This window comes from Arvicanthis niloticus, chromosome 3 (assembly GCF_011762505.2).
Source record: "Arvicanthis niloticus isolate mArvNil1 chromosome 3, mArvNil1.pat.X, whole genome shotgun sequence".
In the NCBI taxonomy this organism is placed as follows: Eukaryota; Metazoa; Chordata; class Mammalia; order Rodentia; family Muridae; genus Arvicanthis; species Arvicanthis niloticus.
In genome coordinates this window covers 93,977,274-94,002,578 of record NC_047660.1, presented here as the reverse complement: position 1 = coordinate 94,002,578, position 25,305 = coordinate 93,977,274, and positions in this window count along the sequence as shown.

The following is a 25,305-nucleotide window of genomic DNA, read 5'->3' as shown; positions in this document are numbered from 1 at the left end:
GAGAGAACTGGAATTGGTGGGGAAGGGAGCATCTCTGGGACAAACTAGAAATCTTGAACAATAGAAACTCCCAAAACTCTTTGATCGTGACCTAGCTAAGACTCCTAGCAATAGGAAACATGGAAACTGAAATGGCCATCTCCTGTAACCAGAAAAGACTTCCAATGGAGGTACTGAGACACCAAAACAACCACAAAACCTTAGACCCACAATTTGTCCTGCCTACAAGATTTGTAGGAGTAAAGACTGAACAGAAATTGAAGGATTGGCTTACCAGTGACTGGCCCATCTTGAGACCCATACCATGAGAGAAAGCTCACCCCTGACACTATTGATGATATTCTGCTGTACTTGCAGAGTGGAGCCTAGCATAACTGTCCTCTGAGAGGCTTCACCCAGCAGTTGTCGGAAACTGATGCAGAGACCCATAGCCAAACATTACTTGGAGTTTGGAGAACCCTGTAGAAGAATGTGGGAAATGGATTAAAGGAGCCAGAGAGGTCAAGAACACCACAAAGGAACCTACAGAATCAACTAAACTGGACCCGTAGGTTAGTTGACTGACCTGCCACTCAGAAAGCATGAATGGAATAGACTTAGGCATTTGGCACATACATAACTGTTGTGCACCTCAGTCTTCAAGTGAAACTCATAACAGCAGGAGTAGGGAATGTATCTGACTCTGTTGCCTGCCTTTGGATACCTTTCCTTCAACGCAGCTGCCTTGCCTAGCTGCAATGGGAGAAGATGCACCTAGTCCTACTGTAACTTGATATGCCAAGGCAGGTTGTCCTCCCCTTTTCTGAGGAGAAGAGGAAGACAGGAAGATGGGAATGAGAGGGAGGGACTCAGAGGAAAAAAGGGAGAAGAAGATGCAATCAGCATATAACATAAATTAAAAATAAATAAATAAGTAGAAAAGTTTAAATTTAGCATAAATATTATGCAAGGATTTAGGTAGGTTTTTAGAATATTCCTATTTATTTACTCATTTATTTATATATAACATGTCAATTAAATATAGTGTGACCCTATGAATAGTAAAGCATTTTAAAAACATGATTAATATTAAAAAATTTTAAAACATTGGGTAGTATACTCACGACTATTATAATATTTTAGTTGTAATGTGTAGGACCCTGAAAGGCAGCCTGGTTCCTGGTTAAGCAAAGGCTAGAAACCCCGTGACCCTGAAGGGGCAGAAAGCATTTCGCCCTGCTCCTAGGCACCCGGCTCCTGTCACGTAGCTGCAGCCCCCCACAGCCCTCCATAGAACTGTGGCCATCAGTCACATAGGAGCAGAACCCCAAGCCCCTCCACAGATAGAGATTGTGACCTGTGGTCACAGATCTCCATTTTAATGAGGTACCTAAAGGCCTGGTGAACTTAGCCAATTAACTTTCCTTCCCAGAAACTCCTCCCTCCAAAAGACCTGCCCTGAGGAATGGGGTACAGTTTTACTCATTCACTTTCTGCTATGACAATAAATGTCTTAAAAACATGGACTGCCTCTGTTCATTGGGATCCACCATGGGAAGCCAAGGAGAAGGCCTTCACCTAAAGAGTCACTGTCTAAGATGTCTAACCTCCCATAGAAGGCCTCTCTGTGTTCCCAGCCATGGCTGCCAAACCAGCCAAACCCAAGCCAGCCACCTTCCAACCAAGACAAGACAAGCCCAGCCACAGCTGCCCACTGACAAACCAAGGACTCATCCTTGCAGGATCCAGTTGTAGCTCTCCCCTCTTTATCCCCCTTGGCCAAGGGCTAGATCATACTCAGTTCTCAGCTCTTCTGCGGCTCCCAGAGGCACCTTAGGTGACCAAGATCCTGAGGACCAGATGTCCCAGGCCTCCCTGCAGGTCTGGAGACCCCTGAGCCAGCTCTAGCTGTCCCCAGGACCTCAGACTGCACTTCTCCAACCCCAGAGCGGTGTCTGTGGCTTTCCTACAGCCCAAAACTTGCCTGGCGATGGTGTGGTGTAAGTGCAGTCTAAACTCCCTCGGTCCTGCCCCCCTGAGCAGCCTGAGCCCTGTGGCAGAGCAGACACAGGGCCCACTAACCCTACAGTAATGGGTCATACAAATGGGACATACATAAAGGACTCTTTGGCAAAGTTAAGTTTCATATACGACACAGTGGTATTTTTCTAGAGTTCCCAGTGTTCCACACTACATTTAGAGCTGTGTTCTGTAGTTGACTAGTTAGGGACAGTCGTTGTGCGTTCCTGTAGTGCACTTTAAGGACATATCTCTACCTGACAGCAGAGACTGTCTAAGACACAGAAAGACACAGAGACAGATATTTTCAGATAGCAAACTGACGTCCATTCTCTATTAATTATGATTAGAAGTCAGCAATACTGTATAAAATTTGTCCTTATGCTATAAAAAATGAATGCCTTTAATAGGGAAACGCTCTCATGAACTCCTTTTTATTTTCCTTACCAGAGTCTGCTCTATTGTCAGACCAGGGAAAAACATAAAACTAAACAACAAAGAAAACTATTTAATTAACAATGGTCATTAACTTTTAAAACTTTTAAAATTTAAACTCAAAGCTTTTACCCTGGAATTTTGGAGTCTTTAAATTTTAGGACAATTTTAATTTTGATCTCAGGAAGACTTGTCTACTAGGTATCAAGATATTTAGAAGTAGCTGAGTGAGAAAAAAAAAAAAAAAAAAAAAAAAAAACAGCAAACCCCGAAGTAGAAAACAATTGGGTTTTCCCATGTATTCAAGAAAGTAACTATTTGACTGATTCTATAAATGAAACAAAATTGTGAATAATATCAAAGCATAACAGTTTCAGATACGAAGAAGTTGTTAGAAGGTTCTAGTTATTATTTGTTTGTTTTAAAATTTATTATTTATTTATTTATTTATTTTATATGAGTACACTATCACTGTCTTCAGACACACCAAAAGGGGGGATTGAATCACATTACAGATAGTTGTGAGCCACCATGTGGTTGCTGGGAATTGAACTCAGGACCTCTGAAAGAACAGTCAGTGCTCTTAACCACTGATGGCTCTAGTTTTTAATACATTCAATAGGCTGTTTAGAGAAACAGATTCTCAGGCTGCACCAAAAGTAATTTTAAGTCAAAACTTCAAAATAATCTTATTTTCATTGATTGTATTTTTGGCTAAACTCTTTTGGCCTCTAAGGGGACCTAAGAAACATACAATATGTTTGCATATTTTTGAATACTGTATTATCCAGAAGAAAAATTTCTTGATTCCAACTCTCTACTCAATGATAACTTGGTCAGGAAAGAAATAAGAAAGAAATTTAAGAATTCCCAAAATTAAATGAAAATGTTGACATACACCCAAATTTATGGGATATAATGAAAGCAGTGCTAAGAAGAAAATTCGGAGCTCTGAGTGCCTCCAAATAAAAACTGGAGAGAGCATTCACTAGCATCTTAACAGCACACAAGACAGCTCTAGAACAAAAAGAAGCAAACATACCCAAGAGGAGGAGACAACAGGAAATAATCAAACTCAGGGCCAAAATAATTAACTAGAAACAAAGAGAACAATAGAAATAATCAACAAAACCAAAAGCTGTTTCTTTGAGAGAATCAACAAGATAGATAAACCTTTAGCCAAACTGACTAAAGGGTCCAGAGACAGTATCCACATTAACAAAATCAGATAAAAAGGGAGACATAACAACAGAAACTGAGGAAATTCAAAAAAATCATCAGATCCTACTACAAAAGCCTATACTCAACAAAACTGGAAAATCTAGATAAAATGGATGGTTTTCTAGACAGATACCACATATCAAAGCTAAATTAAGAGCAGGTAAATTATCTAAACATGCCCATATCCCCTAAGAAAATAAAAGTCATTAAAAACCTCCCAATCAAAAAAAAAAAAAAAAAAAAAAGCTTAGAGCCAGATGGATTTAGTAGAAAATTCTACCAGACCTTCAAAGAAGACCTCATACCAATATTCCTCAAACTATTCCATAAAATAGAAACAGAAATAACACTACCTAGTTTATTCTATGAAGCCACAATTACTCTGATACCTAAAGCATACAAGGACCCAACCAAAATAAAGAACTTCAGACCAACCTCGCTTATGAATATTGATGCAAAAATACTCAATACAATTTTTGCAAACTGAATCTAAGAACATATCAAAACAATAATTTATCACAATAAGTAGGCTTCATCCCAGAGATAAAAGGTTGAGTCAATATATACAAATCCATTAACATAATCCATTATATAAACAAACTCAAAAATCACATGATCATTTCCTTAGATGCAGAAAAAGCATTTGACAAAATACAACACTCCTTCAGGTGAAAAGTATTGGAGAGATCAGGAATTCAAGGCCCATACCTAAACATAATAAAAACAATTTACTGCAAACCAGTAGCCAATATCAAATTAAATGGAGACATACTGAAGCAATCCCACTAATATTGGGGACAAGACAAGGATGCCCACTTTCCCTATATCTATTCAATATAGTACTTGAAGTGCTAGCTAGAACAATAAGACAACAAAAAGTAATCAAGGGGATACAAATTGGCAAAGAAGAAATAAAGATATTACTATTTGCTGATGATATATTATACATAAACCACCTCAAAATTTTACCAGAGAACTTCTCCAGCTGATAACTCAAATAAGTCAGTAGCCTTCCTTTATACAAATGATAAACAGGCTGGGAAAGAAATTACGGAAACAACTCCCTTTACAATAGCCACAAATAATATAAAATATCTTGGGATAACTTTAACCAAACAAGTGAAAGATCGGTATAACAATAACTTCAAGTCTCTCAAGAAAGAAATCAAAGAAGATCTCAGAAAATGGAGAGATCTCCCGTGCTCATGGATTGGCAAAATTAACATAGTAAAAATGGTCATCCTACCTAAGGCAATCTACAGATTCAATGCAATCCCCATCAAAATCCCACAATTCTTCAAAGACAGAAAGAGCAATTCTCAAATTCATCTGGAAAGGCAAAAACACCCAGGAGAGTGAAAACAATTCTTAGCAACAAAAGAACGACTAGGGGAATCACCATATCTGACATCAAGCTTTACTACAGAGCAATAGTGATAAAAAAACAAACAAACGAACAAAAAACTGCATGGCATTGGCACAGAAACAGACACATTAATTAATGGAAGAGAATTGAAGATTCAGAAATAAAACTACACATTTACAGACTCTTGATCTTTGACAAAGAAGCCAAACATATACAATGGAAAAAAGAAAGCATCTTCAATAAATAGTGCTGGTCTAACTGGCTGTCTCTATATAGAAAAATGAAAATAGACCCATGTTTGTCACTTGCACAAAGCTCAAGTCCAAGTGGATCAAGGACCTCAACATAAAACCAGGTAAACTGAATCTAATAAAAGAGAAAGTGGGAAAGAGCCTTGAACTCGTTGGCATAGGGGAACATTTCTTCAATAGAACTCCAATGGCTCATGTTCTAATATCAAAAATTGATAAATGGGACCTCATGAAACTGGAAAGCTTCTGTAAGGCAAAAAACAGTCAATAAGACAAATCAGCAACCTACAGCTTGGGAAAAAAAATCTTCACTAATCCTACATCCGATAAGGGGCTAATATCCAAAATATATAAAGAACTCAAGAAGCTAACCACCAAAAAAAAAAAAAAAAAAAAAAAAAAAAAAAGCAAACAAATCAATCAAAAATGGGGTGTAGAACTAAAGCAAGAATTCACAACAGAAGAATCTCGAATGGCTGTGAAGCACCTAAAGAAATGTTCAAAGTCCTTAGTGATCAGAGAAATGCAAATCAAAACAATCCTGAGATTCTACCTTACACCAATTAGAATGGACAAGTTCAAAACCTAAAACATGTTTGTGAAGATATGGAGAAAGAGGAACGCTCCTCCATTGCTGGTAAGATTGCAAACTGGTACAATCACTCTCAATCTTGAGGCTCCTCAAAAAATTGAAAATAGATCTAATAGAAGACCAAGCAATACTACTCTTGGAAATATACTTAAAAGATGCCCCACCATGCCACAGGGGCAAGTGTTCCACTATGTTCATAATGGCCTTGTTTGTGATAGCCAGAAGCTGGAAACAACCCAGAATTCCTATGACAGAAGAATGGATACAGAAAATATGGTTCATTTACACAATGGAATATTACTCAACTATTAACGACTAGAACATCCTGAGCTTTGTAAACAAATGAAATGAACTAGAAAATATCATCCTGAGTGAGGTAACTCAGGCCCAAAAGCACATGTATGGTATGTACTCACTAATAAGTGGATATTACCTTTAAAAAAGTGTAGAATACCCAAGATACAGTCCACAGAACTCAAAAAAGTTAACAAGCTGAAGGGCCCAAGTGAGGATGTCTCAGTCCCATTTGGGAGGGAAAAGAAAGTAATCACAAGGTGTGGGGAGGGAGGGAGGAAGGGAGGGAGTGAGGGAGGAATCTGAGAGGGAAAATTAATGGGGGTAGGGGAGAGAAAGAGGGCAGTACGATCTGGTATTGAGTGAGAGAAAAGGACTGAAGCCCTGAGGGCCAGCAGAAATAATGGAAACAGGAAACCTTGGGACATAGGAGGTTAGGGGCACCCTCCATAATGTACCAGAGACCTGAGAGGTGAGAGACTCTCAGAACTCAAACCTGAGATGAAATGCCCTACAGAGAGGAGAGGAAATTTGTAGAGCCCACCTCCAGCAGAAAGAAAGAGCATCAAGTGAGAGATGGGGTTGTCATCCCACAGTCAAAACTCTGACCCATGATTTTTGTCTGAAAGAACTGCAGGGATGGAAATGGAGAGGATCCTGAGGAAAAGAAGGTCCAGTGACAGGTCCAAAGTGGAATCCAGCTCAAGAGGAGGTCCCTGACAGGTCCAAAGTGGAATCCAGCTCAAGAGGAGGTCCCAAGGCCTGACACTATTACTGAGGCTGTGGAGGCACTCACAAAAGAGACCTATCATGACTGCTTTCTGAAAAGCCCAACAAGCAGCTGAAAAAAGTCAGAGGCAGATATTTGCACCCAACGAATGGACAGAAGCTGCTGACTCCTGTGGTTGAATTAGGGAAAAGCTGGAAGAAGATGGGGAGGGGGGTGACTCTGAAGGAGGACCAGTAGTCTCAATTAACCTGGACCCCCGAGAACTCTCAAACACTGGACCACAAACCAGGCAGCATATACCAGCTGATATGAGGACCCACATACATATACATCAGATGACTGACAGGTAGGTCTAAGTTCAGTCAGAGAAGATGCTCCTAACTCTCAAGAGACTGGAGGCCCCAGGGAGTTTAAAGGTCTGGTGGGGTGGGGAGTGGATGATGGGGACATCCTCGTGGAGACGGGGATGGGGAGGAGGTATGAGGTGTGGAACAGTCAGAAGGTGGACAGGAAGGGGAATAACATCTGGAGTATAAATAAATAAATAAATAAATAAATAAATAAATAAATAAAAGATTAAAAATAAGTTTGTCAGCTATAGTGAGAAATTGTTGAGCTGTACAACCAGGGGAGCATGTGGAATTTGTATATAAGATTTATCTTCCTTTTTCTTTTAAAGAATCATCTATAAAAGCATTAAAAAGTAATCTCCATAGGATTTTAGGAGAAATTTTAGGGAGTACCCATGGGATATTTTCAGAAAATCTGAAAAGGTAATATTCTAGATAATTATCTACAGATTCAAAGTAAGATGCTGATGCAACTTACCAATTACTACCAATGCAGAACTAATATTACTTTTTAATGCATTTATTTAATGACACATACTCTCTATAGGCTCTTTAACAATAAGTTTAAGACATGTCCTAATTGTAAATATTCCTGCACTAGATGTTTGGCTGGTTTTAATTTTTTTCCATAAAGGAACCATTGATATTGAGTTATTCCCACTATAAAGGAAAAAAAAACTAACTCTGGGACACCCAAGGTAGCTCATGCTGTGACAGTAGAGCCCCTCCCTTCATTCCTGGGAACTCAAGCATTGCCTTTCTGTAATGGCAGGCCCTGCAGATCTATAGCTTTGAATATTGTATTTTTCTGACTCTTAACAGAAACCTCTGAATGAAAAATAGGTCGAGAGAAATAAAGAAATTAAAGACTTTCTACAATTCAAAGAAATGAATATACAACACTCTCAAACTTATGAGACACAATGAAAGCAGGGCTAAAAGAAAAGTCCACAGCACTAAGTGCCTACATCAAATAATAATAATAATAATAATAATAATAATAATAATAATAATAATAATAGATATCTCATACTAGCAACATAGCAGCATACCTGGAAGACTTAGAATAAAAAGAGGTAGGCATACCCAAGAGGAGAAAAATGGCAAGAAATAATCAAATTAAAAGATAATATCAATAAAATAGAAACAAAGAGGACAACACAAAAAATCAATGAAATAAAGAGTTAATTCTTTGAGAAAATCATCAAGATAAAAGAACTCTTACCTAAACTAACTGAGGATCAGAAATGAAAAGGGGGACATAATAACAGACACTGGAAATTTAGTGAAACAGAAAGACATTCTTTAAAAACTTCTCCACAAGTTGAAAAATCTAAAAGAAATGGATAATTTTCTTTATAAGTACAACTTTCCATAGTAGATCAGATAAACTACTTAAATAGCCCTACAACTCCTAGTGAAATAGAAGCAGTCATTAGAATTTCCCAGCCAAAAAGCACCCAGGCCCAGACAGTTTTAGTGCAGCACTCTACCAGACTATCGAAGCATAGTTAATGCAACTACTACTAAAATGATTCCACAAAATAGAAACAGAAAGAACATTGCCAGATTCATTTTATGAGGCTACAGTCACCCTGATACCTAAACCACAGAAAAACTCAACAGAGAAAGAGAATTTCAGACCAATTTCCCTTGTGAACATAGATGCAAATTACTAAATAAAATACTCACGACTGAATCCAATCCATATAAAAAGGTAATCCACCATGATTAAGTAGGCTGGATCCCAGAGCTGTAGGGATGGTTCAACATACAAAAATCAACAAATGTACAAAAATAAACTGAAAGGGGAAAAAAGTCATCTGATCATTTCTTTAGATACAAGAAAAGCTTTTTGCAAAATTCAACACTGCTTCATGATAAAAGTTGTGGAGAGATTAGGGATACAACAGCCATACCTAAATATAATAAAACCATTTCACGGCAATCATATAGCCAACATCAAATTAAAACAAGAGAAACTCAAAGCAATTCCACAAAAAAAAAAAAAAAAAAAGACAAGGTTGTCCATTCCCTCCGAACATACTTGATATAATACTATAAGACAACTGAAGAAGATCAAGGGGATACAAATCGGAAAGGAAGAAGTCAAATGTTGATATTCACAGATGATATGATAGTATACTAAGTGACTCACAAAAATCCCATCAGGAAATTCTGATAGCTGATAAACACTTTCAACAAAGTGGCCAGACACAAGATTAACTCAAAAAGAAAATTTGTAGCCTTCCTATATACAAATGGCAAATGGAATGAAAAAAAATTAGAAAAACAACATCTTTCACAATATCTTAAGATAAAATATTTTGAAGTAACTCTAACCAAGCAAATGAAAGACATGTATGATTAAAACTTCAAGTCTAAAGAAAGAAATTGAAGATAACAAAAGAAAGATGTTCCATGCTCACAGATCAGTAGAATTAACATAGTAGAACACTGATAGCACAGGCATGAAGATCAACAATTGATTAAATGAACCTTGGGAAACTGAAAAGAGTCAGTAAAGCAAAGGACACCATGAATCAGACAAAGCGGCAGCCAACAGAATGGGATTTTTTTTTTTTTTTTTACCAACTCAACACTCAATATGGGGCTAATATCCAAAATATATAAAGACCTCAAAAAGCTAGATATTAACAAACCAAATTCTTCTTTTAAAAAGAAGTGGCTGGAGAGATGCCTCGGTGGTTATGAGCACCGGCTTCTCTTCCAAAGGGCTTCATTCCAAAAGCATGAAAAACCTACTGAAGATTAAAAAAAAAGATGTAGTGATATACTCCAGATGTAATAACAAGTGCCTAATACTCCTTTTCTCCCCTGATAAAAAACATCAGTCTTTGGCAACTCAGATCATTTCTTTCACATCAGTGCACAAGGTAAATAAAAGTTCCCCTAATATTTTGACAGAGTCACTCAGATAGTCCTGTGTTGATAAGTATGGAACAATATAAAAATTCAATGTTCAATTTTTCAGACTTTATCCTATTTTGAAATTTTATCTACATGGATATTTTGCCTACATATATATTTCTGCACCCTGTATGTGCAGGCCAAAACAGGGCGTCAGTTTGTGAACTGTCATGTGGGTGCTAGGAATCAAGAGCATCCAGTGCTCTTAGCCACTGAACCATCTCTCCAATCCCTACAAATAATTTTCACAAAGTTCTATTACCTTCTGACAGAGGCTCAGTTTGATACTTATTCTAATTCATAACCTACATTCCATTCGTCATCTACCTCTTGAGTGATTCACACCGTATCCAGAGACAGGCAGGATAAGACATGGAGTTAGAATATGGGTTTAATGAGAAGCAGGGAATGAGCAAAGTTCAAAGACAGAGTAAGATTTAGAGTATATGTTGGAAGAGGATGGTATAAAACATGATAAATCAGAAAACTGGAGGGAGGACTGCTAATAAACCTTATTGAAAAACAATGGAAGTTCAAAGGTACCTTTAACAATGAGGATGTAAACCCACCCTGGCTCAGAAACAGAGTTGTGTCTTCCTGATACCTCTGTGAGCATTGACATCTCTTCTGGAATATGCATCCCTAGAAGAACACCCCATCATGGGAACAACATAGAATGGCATCAACTAAAGGAGAAGCAGCAGCTCATCCATTTTTCTCTCTCAGAAAGTGGGTTGCACTTACCACTTAAGTTGCCCAACTAGTAAACTTCAGCCCTTTGGGAACAGTAGCATTCTACTGTTGGTCTACTTGATTTTACAAAACACCATTTAATTTTCCTATAAAAGTCTGTGCTGTATTCCATTGTAAAATGAATGAAAATTGACTTCAGAGTCTTGAGAATTTTGCACCCTGCTTTGAAACACATGATGAGGGTGAATTGCTAAGTGTGAGGATTCGGTCAGTAATGGCAGTTGAATCTATGGGAATGAGAAGAGTATTAGACTTTTGTCAACTTGAAACAGGCTGGAGTCATCTGGGAGGAGGAACCTCAATTGAGAAAATCATGCCATCAGAGTGCCTGTAGAAAGTCTGTAGGGAATTTTCTTTCTTAATGATTGGTGTGGATGGCTCAGCCCAGTGAGAGTGGCACCAACCCTGATCAGTGGACCTAGGTTGAATAAGAAAGCAAGTTGAGTATGTCAGGAGGAGCGGGCAGTAAACAGCTTTTCTCTGCTTCAGTTCCCACATGATTCCTGCCTTGAGGTCTCTTCTCAACTTCCCTCAGAGATGGATTGTGAGTGGGAAGATGAAGTTAACCCTTTCTTCCTCGAATTGCTTTTGATCATGGTGTTTTACCACTGCAGTAAAAAACAATTAGATTTAAAAAAGATTTCTTCTTTGTTGTATTCTCCATATAAGAAAGGAGCAATCGGGAAATACAAGAAAATGGGAGAGCCAAGAAAAATGTGTCCTGTTGTTTAAGAAAAAAAGAAAAAAGAAACATTAGGGCTAGAACAACCAACAGGAAGCCAGCTTCCATAGAAATTCTGTTCATCTGAAGCCACTTCATACAGATATTGTCTTTTGAGAAAGTTTAAGTTTCTAAGGCAGTTTAGATGAGTGACTAGAAATAACATTCAAATTCCTGAAGGTTTCCAAGCTCTGGAAGTCATAGGATAGATGACAATTATATAAATTCAGCTTACCTGAAAAAAATACTTAATACTTAATGTTCTTCTGTATCCTAAAAATTACTAATAAAATTTGTGTATTTTGGTTTCAGTTTATAAAGTTTATTAATAGCACAACAAATTATATATCATCCTGTGAGGCTCATTGTCTGAGTCCAATTATCAAGTCTTTGAATTGTCTTCAGTCAAAAAGATTTAAAAAAAAAAAAAGATTTTATTTATGTCTGAGTACACTGTCATTGTTTCCCGGCACACCAGAAGAAGGCGTCAGATCCCATTATTGATGCATATGAGCCACTAGGTGGTTGCTGGGAATTGAACTCAGGACCTCTGAAAGAGCAGTCAGTGCTCTTAACCACTGAGACATCTCTCCAACCCCAAGATTTTATTTTTAAATGTACAAGACCAGATCAAGTTCAAAGTCTGCAGGTGGAATCAGACCACACCATCGGAAGTGATGCTCAACAACCATAGGAGGAATTTGTTCTGAATATGAAGGTAGATTGTTTTTTTAATTTGATGGCATGACAGCTAATGTAATATGCAAAGATGGTCCGTATTTACTTCAGGTTTTATGCTTATAATATTATTCGTATTTGTATTTTAAAGTATATACTACAGTATATGTAATATTATAGTATGCATATACTAGAATATTTCATATGTGTGTTATATATAAAAATCACATTATTTCATATTACATTGTATTCTTCTGCCTGATTGAAGCTTATGATTTTCAGATTTAGATTATTGAGGAACCTCCACACTCACTTCCATGAATGCAATACTACAAATTTTTACCAGTAATCTTTTTAAGTAAAAAAAAAAAAATTACCTTATTTTTCACATCTTCATGAGTATTTGCTGGCACATTTGTTATTGGCATATAAGAAAATCATTGACTTTTTCCACATTGATTTGTGCACCCTGCTACCTTGCTTAAAAGGTTTATCAGATCCAAAGCTTTTCTGGTGGAATCTTTAAGGTCTTTTTTAGTTATAACGTCAAGTCATCTAAAACTCGGAATTTCGCTTCTATTCCTATAGGTGTCAATATTATTTATTTTTCTTAAGTGCTTTACCTAAGACTTTGAGCAAAATATTGAGCAAGGGCTTAGAGAGTGGGCACCCATGTCTCTCACCTGATTTTAAAGGAACTGCTTTCAGTTTCCCCCCATTTAGCATAGTGTTGGCTATAGGTCTAGCATATACAACCTTTACTGTATTGAAGTATGTTTCCTCTATTCTAAATTTCCTTGGGAATTTTATCACAAAGAGATGTTAAACATTTTAAAGGGCCTTCCTGTGTCTATCGAGATGATTATGTCATTTCCTGTCCTTCAGTCTATTTACATGCTGTATTATTACATTTATTGGTTTGCTTATGTTGAGCCAATTTTGCATCTCTTAAGTGAAACTTACTTGGTCATGGCTATGATCTTAATGTGTTATTAAATTCTGTTTGTGAGTATTTTATTGGCCATTTTTGTGTCTATTTTCAACAGAGAAAATTGTCCTTTTCATCGTGGGTCATGTCTTTATCATCTTTTTAGAACCGAGACAATGCTGACTTGTAGATTGACTTTGTAGATTTCCTGTTCTGGCTTATGGAACAGTTTGAGAAGCACTGTAAGTCTTAGGTCTTCTTGAAGAACTGAGAGAATTCTGCAGTGAACCTATGTGGTCTTGTGCTTTGCTTGGCCAGAAGGCTATGTATTATTACTTCAATTTCTTGAATTTTTTATAAATTTGTTTAAGCGGTTCATGTCCTCTTGGCTTAATTTTGATGGGTCATATGCATCCAAAAATTTATTAACTTATTGTAGGATTTACACATGTAAGAATATAGGGTTTCAAACTATTCCCCAATGATTCTCTGAATTTCATTGCAATCTGTAGTAAACCCCTGTTTTATATCTAGTATTATTTATTGTGCATTCTCTGTATCACTCTCCTTAAATTAATGAGAGTTAGTCAATTTTGTTTATCTTTTCAAAACTAACCCATTTTTTAATTGAATCTTTGTGGTTTTCTTTTAGTCTCCAGTAAGAAGCCCTGATATTACCTATTTCTTGTTATGTACTGCTTTTGGATTTGGCTTGCTCATGCTCTAAGATCTTGAGGTTTATCATAAGATTATTGATTTGAGCCCTCTTGTGTTGGGGATTGGTTCTAATCCATTGACTGAATTAAGCATCTTCATGTCCAATCATTGAAGGTCCTTGTCCCCAATTGGTTTTTGATCAATCAATAAAGATGCTAGTGGCCAATGGGTGGGACCCTTAGTTTTTGTGGGCTAGGGCACAGGAGAGAGGAGGAAAGACAGATGATCACCATGATGTGGTGGGAGATGGATCACACTTTAGAGCTTCAGGAGAGAGAGCCAATGAGCCAAATAAGAATTCTGGTAAATGGCCACCGGCCACTTCCCCTATTGGGCCTGGGGTAGCAGGCAGATGATTAGAACTGCCCAGCCTTTCAAATTATGGCATTTCAAAAAATAAATTAACTGTGTGTCTTTCATTTGTGGATCCAAAGAGTTCCTGGGGGGGGGGTGGTCTGGAAGCAAAGCAGTGTAGCCCAAATTACTGCTACATTCTTGCTTTTCAATGTAACCACAAATAGTTAGAAACTTTCCTCTTAGAAATATCTGAGCCACATTGCAGAGGTTCTTGTGAAGTTGTGGGTGTATTTTTCTTTGACTCTAGAAGATTTTTTTTAAATCTTTCCCTACTTTTTTCAATAAATGACTTACCAACATGACTGTGTCTCCACTCTGCAGGTATTTGTGGAATTAGTAGTTTTGCTGTTGATTTATCCCATTGTGACTATCATGAAAATACTTTGGGGGAGGGTATCTGTGTTTGTTAAGACTTCTTTTGTGTCCTATCAATGAATCCTATTTAGAGAAGCCTGTTGCAAATAATATATATTCTATATTTGTTAAGAACGACGTCTCTATGATATTCAAATCCATCTACAGTTTGATCTGCAGGATAGTTTAATTTTGCAGATTATTTGCTATTTTTTTTGTTTGTTTTGATAACTGTTGTGGTTTGAATCAGAAACATTCCTACAGTTTTTGTCATTTGAACATGGGTCTCCTAGTTGGGAGTACTGTTGAGGTGTTTTAGAGGGACTAAGTCCCTGAGATGGAGGTTGAGGTTAAAAGCTTCAGTCTCTGTCTCTTTGTCTCTCTGTCTCTCTGTCTCTGTCTCTCTCTCTGTCTCTCTCTCTGTCTCTCTCTCTGTCTCTCTCTCTCTCTCTCTCTCTCTGTGTGTGTGTGTGTGTGTGTCTGCTTGGTTCTTATAGTTCACAATGTGAGCCTTCAGTTTCCTGCTCCTGCTACCATGTCTACTTCTTGTTGCTATGCTTCCAACATTGTGTGTTCCATTTTTTATCCTCCCATACATAATGTCTCTACCACCGCTTCCCCTCCCAGCTTTCCTTCCAGTCCTTCCCTCCTTTAAATCTCCCCTCTCCCCCAGATCCACCTCTCCTCCATTTCCCTTCAGAAAAGAGCAGGCCACTCATAGATATCAGCCAAACATGGTAAACCAGATTGCACTAAGACCAGGCACGTCCTCTTGTATTAAGGCTTGATGAGGCAAGCCAGTAGGAGAAAAATGGTCACAAAAGCAGACAAAAAGTCAGAGACATCCCCTACTCCCCCTGTACAGAAGTTCCACAAGAACACCAAGCTCTGCAACCATAAAATATATGTAGAGGACCTAGTTCAGACATACCCAGACTCCCTGATTATCACTTCAGTCTCTGTGGACCCCTGTAAGACTTGCTTAGTTGAATCTGTGGGTTTGGTTGCTGTGTCCTTTGATCCTTCTGGCTCCTATACTCCTTCCTACGTCACCCCTCGCCTCTTTCAAAGGATTCCCAAGATCTGCTTAATGTTTTGCTGTGGGTCTTTGCATTTGCTCTCATCAGTTGCTGAATGAAGCTTCTCTGAAGATGATTACACTAGGCTCCTGTCTACAAATATAACAGAATATCTTTAGGAATAATTTCATTTACTTTTTCTTTTCTTTTCTTTTCTTTTTTTTTTTTTTTTTTTTTTGTCAGTCTTGTTTGGTTTTAGCCTAGGTCTCTGGGCTATCTAGCCTCTGGTTCCTGGCCCTCCAGGCAGTGTCAGTGATGAGTTCCTTCTCTTTTGTATGTGTCTCAAGATGGACCAGTCATTGGTTAGCTACTCACACATGTTCTGCACCAACTTTGCCCCCAGCATAATGGACAAAAACTTTATATCTGGGTTGCTATGCCAATCCCTCCACTGCAAGCCTTGCCTTGTTATAGAAGATGACAGTATCAGGCTCCATAGCCCCTATTACTACGAGTATTCACTAGGGCCATGCTCATAGATACTGGAAAGTTTCCATTGCACTAGGTTTCTTTCTTGTCCCTGAAATGCTCCATAATCCCAGGCTTCTCTCCCAGTGCCCTCTCCCTCCAGCCCCACAACCTGATCCCCCTTGTCCCTATCACTAATCTCTCCCAGTCCACCCTTAAAATCTAATCTATTTCCCCTTTCCAGGGAGATTCATGTGTCTCCCTTGAGCTGTTCTTGTTACTTAGCCTCTGAGTCTCTAGATTGTAGCATAATTATTCTTTACTTTGCAGCCAATATCTACTTATAAGTGAGTCCAATACCATATTTATATTTCTATGTCTAGATTATGTTATTTAGAATGCTTTCTAATTTGATTCATTAGTCTGAAAGTTTCATGATGTTATTTTTGTAAACAATAGAGTATTATTCCACTATGTAAATGTACCACATTTTCTTTACTCATTCTTTGGTTGAAGGACATGGAGTTTGGGTATATACCTTTGGGTACATGTTCAGGATTTGTATATCTGGGTCTTGAGGTAGATCAATTCCCAGTTTTCTGAAAAAAAAAACATATTGATTTCCATAGTAGCTGTATAAATTTGCACTCCAACCTGAAGTGGAAGAGACTTCCCCTGGCTTCACATCCTTACCAGCACGCATGAGCTGTCACTTGTATTTTTGATTGTAGCCATTCTGACAGTTGTAAGATGAAATCTCAGAGTCATTTTGATTTGCATTACCTTGAAGGCTAATGATGTTGAACATTACTTTAAGTGTATCTTGGCCATTTGAGATTCCTCTGTTGATAATTCTCTATTTAGATCTGTATTGCATTTTAAATTTGATTATTTGATTTGTTGATATCTAGTTTCTTGAGTTCTTCATACATTTTGGAAATTAGCTCTCTGTCAGATGTGAAGTTGGTGAAAAATCTTTTTCCATTCTCTAGGTTGACATTTTGTCCTATTGATTTTTTGCCTTACAGAAGCTTTTCCATTTCATGAGATCTCATTCATTAATTGTCCATTTTACTGTCTGTGCTATTATTGCTGTATTCAGGAAGTTGTCTCCTGTGCCAATGCATTCCAAGACAATTTCCCATGTTCTCTTCTATTAAGTTCAGTGTATCTAGTTTAATGTTGAGGTCTTTGATCTACATGGACTTAAGTTTTGTGCAGGGTAATGGGTATAGATCTATTTGCATTCTTCTACATGCAGACATCCATTTAGAACAGCACCATTTGTTGAAGATGCTTTCTTTTCTCCATTATTTGGTTTTCATTTCTTTGTCAAAAGTTAAGTGTCCATAGGTGTGTGGGTTTACTTCTGGGTCACCAATTTGATTCTTTTGATCAACCTGTTTGTTTTTTATGCCAATATCATATAGTTTTTACTACTGTTGACCTATAACACAGTTTGAGCTCAGGGATGGTGATACCTTCAGAAGTTCTTTTATTGTACAGGATTTATTTTAGGTATCATGGGATTTTTGTTTTTCCATATAAAGTTGAGTATTGTTCTTTCAAGCTCTATAAAGAACTGTATTGGAATTTTTGTAGTAATTGTGTTTAATCTGTAGATTACTTTTGGTAAGATGGCCGTTTTCATTATATTAATCCTATCAATCCATGAGCATGGGAGATCTTTCCATCTTCAGATATTTTCTTCAATTGCTTTCTTCAAAGACTTGAAGTTCCTCCTTCCAGTCTGTGTTGGTGCCCAGAGCAGACCCTAGGTGCCAGCTCTGTACCCAATTCCACAACACCCAAAGGAGGCTGGACTCCCAGGAGCTCCACCATATCCAGGATCATAGAAAACATATTGTTCCTTAACGTTATAGATCATTTAAGAGCTCATACTTGATTGCTTGGACCCCTTAGGGCAATGCCACAGCAGAGTTGTATACCAGGCAGATTATAGGCCTTATACAGGAACAGTTAGCCAAGCAATCTCATTCTTTACACCATCAAAATAGTAATAGCTTGAGACAACAACTTGGTATTTCTAGAGAATGTGCACATCAAATTGTAAAAACTTGTTTTGAATGTCCTCAGTTTCTACTTGTACCACATAATGGTGTTTAATCCTCTAGGATTCATACCTGATCAATTAAATTGAATGTATGTTACTCATATTTCTGATTTTGGACAATTAAAATATGTACATGTGACTATTGACACCCTGTCAGGCTTTCTAGTTGTAACTGCTTTAACAGGAGAAAAAACTAAAAATGTAATTAATTATTGCCTACATTGTTTTTCTATGCTGACTGTTCCAAATCAGATTAAAACAGATAATGGAACTGGCTATTGTAGCCAAGCATTTGAGACTTTTTGTCAATAATTTAATATTATCCATATAACTGGAATTCTTTATAATCCTCAAGGACAATGTACTTGGGAGAGGCCCATGTAACTTTAAAACAATATCTTCATAAAATAAAAAAGGAGGAGGTATATCCCTGTACACCAAAAATTTATTTAAATCATGTTCTTTTATCTTAAATTTTTAAAAATTTGGATGTCAAGGAACTTTCTGCTGAGTGTCTATGGCACCCTACAACTAGGCATACTTATGCCTAGGTGAAAAGGAAGGATCCACTTACTGGCATATGGCATGATCCTGATCAGGCATTTACTATGGGAAAGAGGGCATGTTTGTGTATTTTCTGCAGGATGCTGAAGAAGCATGGTGGCTGCCAGAGTGACTGGTGAGACATGCTGATGCTGGGACAAAGAATGATGCTGACCTGGGAGCTTGCTGAGTGCCCTGGAAATGGTAACTGGGAAGCTATATTGGACATATGTTCCTGACCCACCTTTGCTTACCTATATCCCAAATGGGACAAGCTGCCTTGCCTCAAGTTTTTAGACCTTTCTCATTTCTGTTGATTTTGAAATTCAGGTTTAATCAGAGGTGGTGTGATAGTATATAAGGGGCTATTTTAATATTTTTTAACATGTTGATACTGCTTTTATGACCTAGCATGTGATCAATTTTGGAGAAAGTTTCATGAGGTACCGAGGAGGAAGTATATTCTTTTGCGTTTGGGTGAAATATTCTGTAGATATCTATTAGGTCCATTTGGTTCACAACATCTGTTAGCTCTATTATTTCTCTGTTTAGTTTTTGTCTAGATGGCATGTCCATTGGTAAAACCAGGATATCGATATCTCCCACTATTAATGTGTGAGGTTCTATATGTGATTTAAGGTTTAGTAATATTTCTTTTACAAATGTGGATGCCATTCCATTTGGTGCATAAGTGTTAAGGACTGAGGTATTATTTTGTTGGGTTTATCCTTTGATGAATAGGAAGTGTCCTTCCCCATCTCTAATTTTGGTTGGAAGTCTATTTTGTTAGATATTAGACTAGCTACACCAGCTTGCTTCTTAGGTCCATTTCCTTAGAAAATCTTTTGCCCTTTACTCAGAGATAATATCTATCTTTAATGTTGATGTGTGTTTCTTGCATGAAGCATGAGGATGTATCCTGTTTTTTATATTTATCTGTAACTGTTTTCCTGTCTTTCTATTGGGAAAATCAATCCACTGATATTGAGAGATATTAATTACCAAAGATTGTTAATTCTGTTATTTTTTTATTTATGTCAACTTGTCACAAGCTACAGTAATCAGAGAAGAAGCCTCAATTGAGAAAATGCCTCCATGAGATCCCCATTTTCTCAATTAGTTATCAATGCGGATGAGCTCAGCCCAGTGAGGGTGGTAAGAAAGCAGCCTGAGCAAGCCAGGAGAAGTGAGCTTGTAAGCAGCACTCCTCCCTGGCCTCTGCATTAGCACCTACCTCCAAGTTTCTACCCTGATTGAGTATCTGTCCTAACTTCCTTCAGTGATAAACAAAAATGTGGAAGTGTAAACTGAATAAACCCTTTCCTTCCCGCTTGGTTTTGGTTGCAGCAATGTTAACTCTAACTAGAATATTTTGGTGGTGATGGTAGTGGTGTATGTTCCCCTTTTTTGGTTTTGCTGGTGTTAGATAATTTATTTCCTGTATTTTTATGGTTGTAACTAATCTCCTTTGGTTGTAGTTTTCCTTCTAGTATCTTCAGTAAGGCTGGATTTATAGATAGATATTGTTTATTTTGTTTTGTCATGGAATATCTTGTTTCCTCCATCTATGGTGATTAAAATTTTTACTGGGTATAGTCCTCTGGGATGACATCTGCAGTCTCTTAGGGTCTTCAAGACATCTTCCCAAGTCCTTTTGGCTTTTAGACTTTCCACTGAGAACTTGCATATAATTCTAATAGGTCTGTCGTTATATGTTACATGGCCTTTTTCCTTTGCAATTTTTAATATTCTTTCTTTGTTCTATATATTTAGCGTTTTGGCTATTATATAATTGTGGAAGGCTTTCTTTTCTGATGCAAATTACTTGGTGTCCTGTAAGCTGCTTATACATTCATAGGCATGACCTTCTTAAGGTTAAGAAATTTTTCTTCTATGATTTTGTTGAAAATACTTTCTGAGCCTTTTATCTGAGAATCTTCTCCATCTTCTACTCCTATCATTATTAAGTTTGGTCTTTTCATAGTATTAACAAATTTCTTGAATGTTTGGTATTAGGAATTTAGATTCAACATTTCCTTTGACCTGTATATCACTTTCTTTTTTGTTGTTGTTGTTGTTTTGTTTGTTTGTTTGTTTTTTCCAAAACACTTTATTTATCAATATTTGTATAAACATATATACTTATACACGTATACATATATAACCAATAATTAAACAATAAGATGTATTCAAAAAGTATGGGGGGTTGGGAAAAGTGGGAGGAAGGAGAGAAAGGGGAAAATTATGTAAATACATTGTTCATATATGAAATTCTCAAAAAGGAATCCAGTTTTTTAAAATGTTCAACAGATTAACTAACATTTTACAATATGAAAATAAATATGACCTATAATTATGTTAAAGGACATTTTAACTCACTACAAACTTTGATGTTTAAAATGAGATCAATAAAGATTATTTTACCCAGCATATTATCAAAAACCACAATAACGTTTTATAATTCAAAGTATTTCTGAGAACAAGAAAATAGATTGTCAGGAGCTAAGTCAGCAGAACCAGGGGAACACTGTGTGTGTGTGTGTGTGTGTGTGTGTGTGTGTGTGTGTGTGTGTGTGTGTTTTATCAAATCATAATTTTTACTTTTTAACATGCGGGTTATAAACACAAAAATGCAAATGCAGTATGTGGTGTAGGGGATGACACAGGAGCATAGGTGTTCAGGGGGAGTACAGATATCTTTCAGAACAGGGTATCAGCTGGGTGAAGGTTCAGGGGTCAGGTCACTATGACTCTGCCTATGATTCACTTGTCCTTATCTAATTTGGTACTATCTGCCAAAGGCTGCCTATTTACCAGTTGACCTGTATATCACTTTCTTCTGCACCTAATATTCTTATTCCACCTCTTGTATTTTGTTGATGATGCTTGTGTCTGTCCTGCTGTGGTAGGATAGCTGGGCTCTGGTGATTCCATATTGCCCTAGCTGTTCTTGATTGTATTCTTATACTGGCATCTAGGCAGCTAGATTTGGGATAACTATAGGTCTAAGAGCTAGTTTCTGAGTTTGTATTTGTTGGGTGGATGTTTTGTTCCTTGTTTTCTGTTTCTTCTTTGATCTTCTGGTCTTTGTGGTTTGTATTTCTGGCATCCAGTGTCACCTCTGGTCCAACAGGTAGTCTTTATCAAAGTTGGAGTTCTGGCACTAAGTGTGGTCTTTGGTCCAAAAGGCAGTCTGGGTTTTTCTGACTGGATAGGGCTGTACCTGTTCTGGTTGATGTGGCCTACAGATATCTGTTAATGTAGGAGTAGGGATCACAGAACATTAGGGGACAAACTGTGGACAGGAAGAGATGTCAGCAGCTTTGTCTTTGGGATCTGAACCAATGATGTGGGAGGGTTCCGAGGGCAGGTAAGGCTCTTACCTGTTTTTACTTGCATGGCTTGCAACTGAGCATCAGGTATCTGTCCAAGGTCGGAGTGAGGCAATGGCAGCTGGGGTGGACAGGTCTGGTAAAGTGGTAGAATAAATAACAGCTGGGTGGGTCTTTGGGATCTGAACCAAGGATATGGTCATGATGTGTTCTTAACCTTGAAAACTATAAGCCCTAATAAACTTTTCCATAAGGTTCTTTTGGTCATAATGTTTTATCACAGCAACAGAAAAGTAACTAATACACTGACCTGCATAAAGATGACAGTGATGTATTAACTTCCAATCTCAGACTCTAAGGGTGACTTTGTCAAGAAGATGTGTTTCTAAGAATGAAACAGATAGTTCAATCTGATTCACTCCTCCACTGCTTATTTTTTCTGGTGAGGTAAAACCACTTACACTTAAAGTTATTGTTAAGAGGGGCTTTCAAATTCCTGTCATATATTTGGGTGCTTCTCCAGTTAGCTGAGCTACTGTTTCTTGGTTTTTTTTGTTTGTTTGTTTTTTGTCTTCTATTAGCATTTAGGGATTCCATTTTGTTTTGCTGCACACATGTTCCTTTGTCCAACTACTTCTGTCATGAAATGTATTCATTCCTGTAGTCAGTCCCATGATTAAAATGTCTTCTTTCTTTGTGTATAAAGTGTCTCTTTGGTTCTCTTCTGCAGTGCTGACTTGGTGATAATGATCTGCCTTAACTTGTGCTTCTTTTATTAATTTTTTCAAGTGATTATTTAAGGCCTGATATATTATTCCATGCTTTCCTAGTTTTAGGTTTGTTTGAAAAAAAAAAAAAAAAACCTTATATTAATTTGGTGTGTTTACATTTGTAGGTGGGTTGTGTTTTTTCCTTGTAACTTTTAATGTAGTTTCTTTAATTTGTGTTTTTAACATTTTGAGAATAATACATCATGGAGAGGTTCTACTCTAATCATAGCTATTTGAGTTTATAAATATGTGATATGCTTTTACACGTCTGGTTCTTTATATTAGGGAGATTTTTCTCCTGTAATTTCATTCAATTGATTTTCTACTTCTTTAATTTTTATCTTGGGTATTAGTTTTGCATTGTGAATACTTAAGTTTGGTTTCTAGATCATGTCTCAGAGTTCATCATCTGTCAAGATTACACTTTGTTGGGCTTCTTGTTTGTTTGTTTTATTGGTCTTTAAAGGTATTTATTTTCTCTCACTTGCCCTTCATGCCTGAAAGTTTTTCCTTCTGCCTGTTTGATTTTGTTGGTGGTGATTTTCACTGTGGTTTTATTTGGTTGGTTGATTAGTTGGTTGGTTGGTAGGTAGGTTTTGGTTTTTGTTGTTTTGTTTTGTTGGTTTTTGTTATTTGGTGTTTTGTTTTGTTGACCTATTGTGTGACTCATTTTTATTTATTCTTTATTTTAAAATCTCTGTTTTCTTGCTAAATTTCTTTCACAATTTGCTAATTTTTTCCTCACACATTTGTTCATTTCTTGCCATTTATTGACTTTCTCCACTATATTGAGGGCCAGACTCTCCTGATCCTACATCAATCCCCTTACTTCACTTCTCTACTTGTTTGTATTCTCTTTGAGGTCATTGATCTCTTGTAGCCAAATGATTAAAATAATCCTCTGCTGTTTTACCCACACAGAAGCTTTGATTTTAGTACTTGAAAAGTTATGATACTTTCAAAGAGTCACATTGCCTTGAATTTTCTTGTCTTGCAATTTTATGTTTGTTATACACATCTTTGAGACAAGAAAGGCTTCTTTTTTCTCTGCTACCACTGATTTGATCTGGCTTTCCTGAATTATTTTTCCCCATGTCCCTGTGTCTCAGAACTTTTGAGCTCTCCTATCTCAGCTTTGTGAATTTCCAAAGCTCCTCCTCTCCCCTGACCCCATAATTGAACCTGGTTTTTGTTTGTTTGTTTGTTTGTTTGTTTTTCTTTATCCTAATACTTCCTTCTCATCAGGACACATAAGATACAGCTTTAAATATGCCACCATTCATCACAGCTAAATATTGAAGTAATCAGCGTAAAGTTTTATTGTGTTGTTTCTTTACTTTTAATTGAATAATAGTATTTCCCTCCAGAAATGAAAGACTGGCAAAGGCAGGATACACAAAAGAAAAACCACCTCACAACACAAGTGTTAAAAAAAAAAGATTCCACTCTGATGAACCTCATGCAAACTTGAAATTTTCTCTAAATACAACAATCAATAACTCCACAGTAGCACAACTAAACTGAGGCAACACAGAACAATATAAGTGAGCTAACTTTCCCACATTGAACTTGGAATTTAAACCCAGACATTCCCCAAAGAAGAAAGCACCAGAAGCTATAGTAAATAAAATTTGGGGAAGTCGAGTTTCATAGGAAACACATTGTAATAATGCTTCAATAATTATCTATTGATAACCAATTCTGAAAATTTATCTCAGAAGTGAAACCCTGACCAATTCATCCATGACGTCTTGGCAAAATACAGATTTGCTGTAAGCCTTCCCCGCCCTTCCTGGCTCTTCCTTGCCCTTCCCTTTTCTCCACTGTTCTGTCACCTTATCTACACTCCAGAAGTCTACAAAAACAGCCAGGACTTTAATTGGAATATTTTTGTTGAACTTTTTTCATTGACATTTATGTTTATTTATGTATAGGGCCTATTGCCATCACATAAGTATGGACATCAGATGGGTGCCCGAATTATGCAGCGAATACAACAGGGCATCAGATTCCCCTAGGACAGAAGTTATAGACGGTTATAAGAGCTTGTGTGGGTTCTTCAAATCAAACCCAGGTCTTCTAGAGGAGCAGCCAGGCCTTTTAACCTCTAAGGTATCTCTTCAGCCCCTTCTTTGGATTTTTACCACTGATATTTTGTGAATATAGTGCATTGCACCAGTCTAATAAATAATTTGTTTTCTGAATTAGTTCTTTTATGAGTGTGTTCATTTTACAAAATTGTGAATCAATTAATTTAAAATATTAATGGTATAAAATTCAGTGTGTATTCATGGTGATTATCTACAAGGGGATGTCAAATTCCAGGCCCAATTATGTGTACTTACTAAAAACACATTCACAAATGAATAGAACTCAAGATCATGAGTTCTATTAATTTTAATGTTCCCAAGATGAGTCAGAAT